Raw genomic sequence first — 7808 nt, 5'->3', positions numbered from 1 at the left:
ATTTATTTATTTATTTTGTATACAGTATTCTGTCTGTGTGTATGCCTGAAGGCCAGAAGAGGGCACCAGACCCCATTACAGATGGTTGTGAGCCACCATGTGGTTGCTGGGAATTGAACTCAGGACCTTTGGAAGAGCAGGCAATGCTCTTAACCTCTGAGCCATCTCTCCAGCCCCCTCTGTGTGATTTTTGGGGGACTTAATGATTGTAGGAACCGGGCAGGACAGAAAACCTCGGACAACAAAATTGGTCATCAAAAGAACAAATAATCCAATAAAAAAGGGAGTACTGACCTAAACATTTGATCTTTTGAAAGAACTTGGTCAAGTAGTTGAGACAGACATATGCAAGTGCCCTAAAGAGCATTACAGACAGGCCAGTCTGACGGAGGCGGTTCCTCAGTTCTTAACAGAATTCCTTCTTCCCACTAATATTAATGCTTGTTCAGAGATGAAAAAAAGCAACCAACACAGAGAGGGGTGTAGAGAGAGAGACAGAAACAGAGAAGGGCAGAGAGACAGAGACTGAGAAAGACACATAGAGAGACAGAGAACTGGGTGAGGGAATGAGAAAAGAAAAAAAAGAGTTAATAGACAAGAAAAAAAAAGTCAAAGAATCAAAACAGACAAGTGCAGACCTGGGAATGCAAGCTTTCAAACGTGAAGACACTTCAGCAGTGAACATGAATTTTCACAAATTCTCAACTTTACCATCATGAGTACTGACGCAGTTAGTATGGTAAACGGGAAGTAGAGACAGGTGTTTTCCATTGAGCAAAGCTTTAAACGTGTTTTCAACTTGGAAAGCACAGCTGGGCATGCACGCTTTCGGAGTGAATGTAACCCTCCTGAAATTTAAGAAAAAGGAAAGGCTAAGTAACAAAGAGAGGATGAGTATATACACAGTAGAGTTCTACTCAGAAAGAAGTGTGGAATGTGCCCTTTGCAGAGAAATGGATGGACAGTGGATAGCACATCTTCTCTCATATGTGAAATATAAATTTTGAAAAAAATTTATTAAAGTCAGCCAGGTGGTGGTGGCACATGCCTTTAATCCTCAGCTCTTGGGAGGCAGAGGCAGGTGAATCTGTGAGTTCAAGGCCAGCCTGGTCTACAAGGGCTAGCTCCAGGAAAGGATCTAAAGCTACAGAGAAATCCTGTCTGGAAGAAAACAAAACAAAACAACAACAAACACCCAAACACACACAAAGATTCATTAAAGCCAAAAAGACATTATTTGGTAAGAACTGGAGTCTGGTTGGAGAGAGACAAGAGAGGGTAACAGATGAATGACCCAAGTACTTTTCATGAATGTAGGAAAATGTCACAGGGGAACCCATTACTTTGGGCAATCAGTATGTGCTGAAAAAAAAACTTAAACAATGCAAAGACAACTTGGGATTCCTCCTTCTTCAGGAGGTAATAATGGTAAACAGCAAGCTGTGTCAGTAAAAAGCACTGCATGATGAAACGGCACAAATCTGAGGGTGAGTTCTGGGGTTCAGCTTTCACAGGTCTTGGGCAAGCATCTGCTGCAGGCTGGCATGACCAGTCTCACCTCTGACACAAAGGGAAGGAGAAGATGGTCTCTTTGATTCTCCCCTGAAGAGGACCTGTGCACAGACTTTCTGGTTGTTTTATGGATCTAGTCCCTGCTTGGTGGAACGTGACAAATGTCAGGTGCTGTATAAACAACAGTTGTTTAGCAACATAATTCAAATGGTATTTTTTTTATTTTGTTTTGTTTTTCTTGATATGGTTTCTCTTTCTCTGTGCAACAGCTCTGTCTGTCCTGGAACTTGATTTGTAGACCAGGCTGACCTTGAACTCACAGATCTCTGCTGGCCTATCTCCCTTCTGAGCTCTGAGACTAAAGGTGTGCACCACTGCACCCAGTGACTGGTATTTTTGTTTGTTTGTTTGTTTGCTTTGTAGCACCTGACGATCCCAAAGCCCCAAAGCCTGTCTTCACACTTCTGAAGGTCTTACCCAGATCCTGTCAGAGAGGTTTCTTTAATATCATTTCATAGTTAGACAAATCGGATTTGGAGAAGACCGGTGGCTGCACACAGGGCTTAGGTGGAATAAGCTAGAGCTCTTAAGCCGTAGCCTTGACTCCAGCATTCATTTTCAGTCTCTGAAATGTGTAAACGCAGCTTGTGCTCTCTGCCTTCATTTTCTCAGTTCTGTAATGAGGTCACCACAGCGCTTCTCTTGGGCAACACTGTGCACCTAACACACTGTATAAGCACTTGCTCTAACAGGACAGTTTCTACTAAAGCTGAGATACAAATATGAGCCTAATTAAAGTAGAAATGCACACTAATTTCTAGCCCTGTGTCTGAAGGACATTACTGTGCCAGAGTTTGAGCATTTCCCCCCTCTGCTTCTCCCCCTCCCCTCCCCTCCCCTTCCCTCCCTCTTTTCTTTTCTCTTCTCTCCTCTTCCCCTCTCCTCCCCTTTCCTCCCTTTCCTTGACTCATCTTCCTACCCCGTTCTTATTTTCTCTTTTTTATTTATGATCTATCTATTATATAGTGATCCAAAGAATATTTGGATGATGGAGAGATGTCTCACTGGTTAAGAACACTTACAACTCTTGCAGAGCACCTAAGTTCAGAGGACCTCACCATGTTGAATGGTTCACAGTCACTTGTAACTCCAATTCCAGTGGATCAGATCCCCTCTTCTGGCCTCTGTGGGCACCTTCCTACACATGGGTCACATCAGCTCACACAGGCACACACACACACACACACACATACACACACACCTTATTTAAAAACTATTTTAAAGTGTATTTACTTTTCTGTGGCACTGAGAATTGGACATTGGTAAATTTTCTATGATTGAGCTATATCCTAGACACTGTCTGTCTGTCTTTTTCTCTGTCTACCAATAATCGTATTCCTCCCCAACATTATATATCTTAGGTAGCACATGGCTGGAAATGGTAATATCTAGTTGTTGAATTATAATAAAAAAGCACAGCCGTTTCTTCCTCCATAATCTGTGGGGAAAGTGAGCATTAACGGCATCTTCCAGCAGAGGGCAGTAGAATATGCTCGGTGGCTTATAGCCGTTCGAATACTAGCTATTTCCATTATTTTTGAACACTCATGAGTTTCTTGTGGAGGAAAAGGAATTAGGGAAAAAAAGATGTTACATTTGTTGTAGCTATAAACCAGAACAGGAATCATTTCTAATTATCACCGCTTTCCTCCTTCAGAGAGTTGGTTCTTTGCGTGTGTCACACCCTCTAACTTTTAGCTACCTTTTGTATTTAAATGCTGTGTGCTGCATTCCATATGTGGAATGGATTTCAGGGAATATAAATCTTCCCCTAAATTTATCAGCTTCCAAGGAGGAATTTTTGCCATAAGTTGAATGCAGACCTTCCTGAGAACCTCCAGAAAGCAGCAAGACTGTCTAATAATTAGTAGCCGCGCAAACATATAAGCAGAGAATTCAATCCTCTCTCTCTCTCTCTCTCTCTCTCTCTCTCTCTCTCTCTCTCTCTCTCTGTGTGTGTGTGTGTGTGTGTGTGTGTGTGTGTGTGTTTAACCACAGGACCTCACCAAAAATCACTGGCTAGCCTGGACTTTGCTATGTAGACCAGGCTGGACTCAAACCCACTGAGCTCTGCTTGCCTCTGCCTCTAGAGTTTTGGGAGTAAAAGTGTGCATCACCACACCTAATCCTCAAATTAATATTTGGTTAGACTTGTGAGCTATAAAAATGTACAATACCTGCTGGCCAGTGGTGACTAAATGCCTTTAATCCTAGCACTTGGGAGGCAGAGGCAGGCAGATCTTTATGAGTCTGAGGCCAGTCTGGTCTACAGATCGAGTTCCAGGACAGTGAAGACTACACAGAGAAACTATGTCTGGAAAAACAATCAAACAAACAAAAATGTATAGTACTAACTTGATGCTGAATTATGCCACCAAACTTAAAACATTTTATGATGCAATACAAAATGAAGGTAACTGCACTGGATTCATGATTTCCAAGTTGAGTGGGTGAGAAGGAGTTGGAAGATAATGTGAACTATGTAGTACATAGTTTTTCAAGCCAAGAGCGCTATATTGGAAAACTATTAGATATGAAAATTTTCAGAAATTCAAAGAAGCCTCATATGACTGGAGAATGGAGTGTCCGTGCGTTTACATGTAGGAAGTACACGAGACAGGAGATGCAGGGATGCAAGAAACAGTGAGAGGAAATTAGCGGAGAGAGCAAAGGCCAAAACTAAAGGACACTGTAAATCATGCAGAAGTGATGGATTTTATCACAATGGGTATAGTTATGAAGAGTATCACAGGATAGGCAAACCACATGTCTGCTACAGAATAAGGCCCTTCTGTGTGCAGAATGGAATTAAGGAGTGAAACAATTGGAGGGAGGAACCCTGTTAGGAGATTATTGCAGTAATGTAGTCATGAACTGCGGGTACCTTCAACCGAGGGAGGAACTACCTTATACAGTGTACCAGTAGAACCTAAAATTTAATTTATCAGAGCATTAAGGTACTATTTTTTTTATTATGTAGTGATTAACTGTAGGATAAAGTGGAGAAAGAAAGACATTTAAGATGACTAGCAAGTTTTTACTTAGGGCAATCATAATGGAAGGCACATTCAGCAGAGATAGAGCTAAATTCAACAGGAAACACTGGTAAGGGAGGAGACTGGTTAGGAATTCATATTCTAATATATGCACAGTTTGAAGTTGCTACTTAGAAGGATGCAGATGTTGTATAGGATTTAGAATGTAGTAACCAGAATAATCCAGAATGTATTGACTTTATGTTAAGCTAGGCTAAACTACAATAAAACAGCTTCCTGTTCTCACCACCATAAGCTTCAATGATTTGCCATAATAGAACTCAGGACCACAGTAATGTGTTCGTCCCCTCCACTTAGCCATACAGGGAACCAGTCTTCTGGCTTGTGTCTAAGCCATCTTAAAAACAAAACAAAAACAAACAAACAAACAAAAAAACAAAAACAAAAACAAAAAACAACAACAACAACAAAAAAAAAAAAACCAAAGAAACCAAAGGCTGTAAAATGATTTTCAGTGTGTTGGCATAATCTTGTTTGTCGCAGTTGGCATAGATGTTACTGGTACATATTGCACCCAAGCCAAGCATGTATGACAGATCCCACAGTTTAAAAGGCAGATTCCACAACAAAGAAGTCCTAGGTGCGAAATGTCAGCAATGCCATGGCTGAGAGGCCTTGTCCTGGGATTGGAACATCAGTCACTTCATGCTGAACAGAACATGAAGAAAAATGCATGGCTATTTTTTATTAGTAAAACCTGAAAGTGGAAAATAACATTTCTGCCATCCCAGTCAAGAGAATTTAATCATATTGGCATCAAGTGCCAGAAGTTGAATTTAAGTCAGGAGTTGTGAAACTACAGTCCCCAGAATGAGTCCAGGCTACTGCCTGTTTTGTAGATGGTGAGTCCTTGAAACCTATCATGTAGGCTATTTTATCAGAATTGAAACATTTCCCCATCAACTCTCACGTATTCCTTCTTGAGAGTGAGACTCTCAAGGTGCAGGAAGTTGCTGTAACTTATAAAATCTACAAGGCCTGCCCTCTGGGTTATAGAAGCAACAGTGGTTATTTATGAGGGATGAGTTTTTACCTAGTCAAACTGCCCAAAGTATACAATATGCCCCAGGAATGCATATTCTACCAGTTAACACCAATGCGAGGGCAGCTTTTCAATGACGCTTCACGTTGGAGTCATCTGTGTTTCTGGAAGCAACCTCTCATCCATGCTCCTGTAAGTCCTTCCCGTAAATGAGCTGGTTCACTAAGCTATGCAAGAATAGAATTGTTTCTACGTTCTGTAGTCGGTGTCTTATGTAGGGAGAATAGCCATTTGTTCAGATCTCCCCAAATCCTATTTGTGGCCATTTGCTCATATATTGCATACAATTCCTTTCACATTGTGCTGCAGGAGGTGAGACAGAGACCATATGACTATGATACTTCCATGGAATTCTTTATAGGAAGACTTTTCAGACTGTGATATTGGACATACCCAGTGCAAAAGCAAAAATAGATCACAATAGGTGACCTTTAACATAAAATGATGTGATTAAATTATGGAGTATTAGATAATATCACTTAAAGAAAATGAGCATGTGGTGAGATGAAATAGAGTCAAGGATTTAGGATTGTACTAGTGCACACTGACAGCAATAACACTGGACTTGAAAAAAGCAAACATATATTTATGTCATGCCCTAGTGCCCTTTCCCACTAGCTTTTGATAAGAGAGATGTAATTAAGTCTATGCAATATTGTCAGGTGGTGGTGGTGGTGCATACCTTTAATCCCAGCAGGGATATAGAGGCAGGTGAATCTCTCCATTTGAGGCCAGCCTAGCCTACAGAGTGAATTCCTGGAAAGCCAAGGCTACACAGAAAAACACTATCTAAAAAACAAAACAACAACAACAACAAAAAGTATTAAAGAGGTATATGTTTGAAAACTCAGAATCCAGTTGTCAATAACTCAAGTGCATATTTATTTTAAAAATTTAGTTCATCCTTTTCTGTGAAGATATTGAATTATTTCAAATTCCCCAAAGTGTATTAATATTTTTGAATCCACTATTGGGCAAATGGGAGTAGGTATGGATAGCTATCTGTCAATTTGGATATATAAGAAGCATCAATTTATTTTCTAAGATTTAATTTCTAGTTTTGTCTTATAAAAAAGATTTATTTGCTAGATGTACACTCCTTTAATTCTAGCACTTGGAATGCAGAATGTCCTTGTGTTCAAGGTCAGCTTGGTCTACATAGTGAGTTCCAGAACAGCCAGAGCTGGTAGTGAGACCCTGTCTCACAAAAACCAAAACCAATACCAAAGCCCGAGAGAGGGAAGAGAGAAGAGAGAGAGAGAGAGAGAGAGATGAGCCCATGTGTATGCATTCTGAAGGAGAGCAGAAGACAACATCAGATATTTTGAAGCAGAGATACAAGTGGTTTAGAACTGCCCAACATGAGTTCTGGGATGAGAACTCATGTCTTCTACAAGAGCAGCAAGTTCTCTTAACCTCCGAGTCATCTCTCCAGACCTCATTCTTGCTTGTGTTTTGATATGGGCACCATGCTTCAGTATATGGTTTGACACCAATAAATATACAGACAGCACTAAATGAACACAAAGGGTATTAAAAAAATAGAACACATACAGCCGGGCCAGACGATAGAACAGGAATCGTAGGATCAAAAAATATTATGTGCATGTATGAATATTAAGTAAAATAGTTTTTATATTTTTGAAAAATCATTGTACTTTAGTGCACATTGGAAGGTCAAAGCAGCTGAATTCTGATGGCAGCAGCAGCAGCAGCAGCAATGATAACAAGGTAGAACTTACAGCAGGAGGTGAAGGCAGGCAAGCAGCAGAGATTTATTTCTTGTATTGCTTGATATCTGGGCCACCCATTTGAAGGTAGCACCTATTGTGAGGAAGAGACTTCTTCCTTCAGTTGATACTTCCAAATACCCACACAGACCCACCAAGGCATGTCTTTCATCATTAATTCTAGATCCTATTACAGTGACAATTAATCTCATCCATCACAGGTGGCATTTATGTCCCAGAGTTGGGTGGGAAGGATTTATAATCTTAAGAAGTGTAGGCTCACCTGGAAAGAGTCTGTTATTACTGACTTCTAGAGATAACCATGCTTCTATACTATATATTGCTGAAGTTGGGAAACAGTATATATTATGTCATAATATTTCTTCAAATAGCTTCTTTTATTTCTAG

The sequence above is a fragment of the Alexandromys fortis genome, unplaced genomic scaffold, assembly GCF_014885135.2.
Source record: "Alexandromys fortis isolate MF-2015 unplaced genomic scaffold, M_Fortis_MF-2015_v1.1 scaffold_207, whole genome shotgun sequence".
In the NCBI taxonomy this organism is placed as follows: Eukaryota; Metazoa; Chordata; class Mammalia; order Rodentia; family Cricetidae; genus Alexandromys; species Alexandromys fortis.
This window is presented reverse-complemented; position numbering follows the sequence as displayed.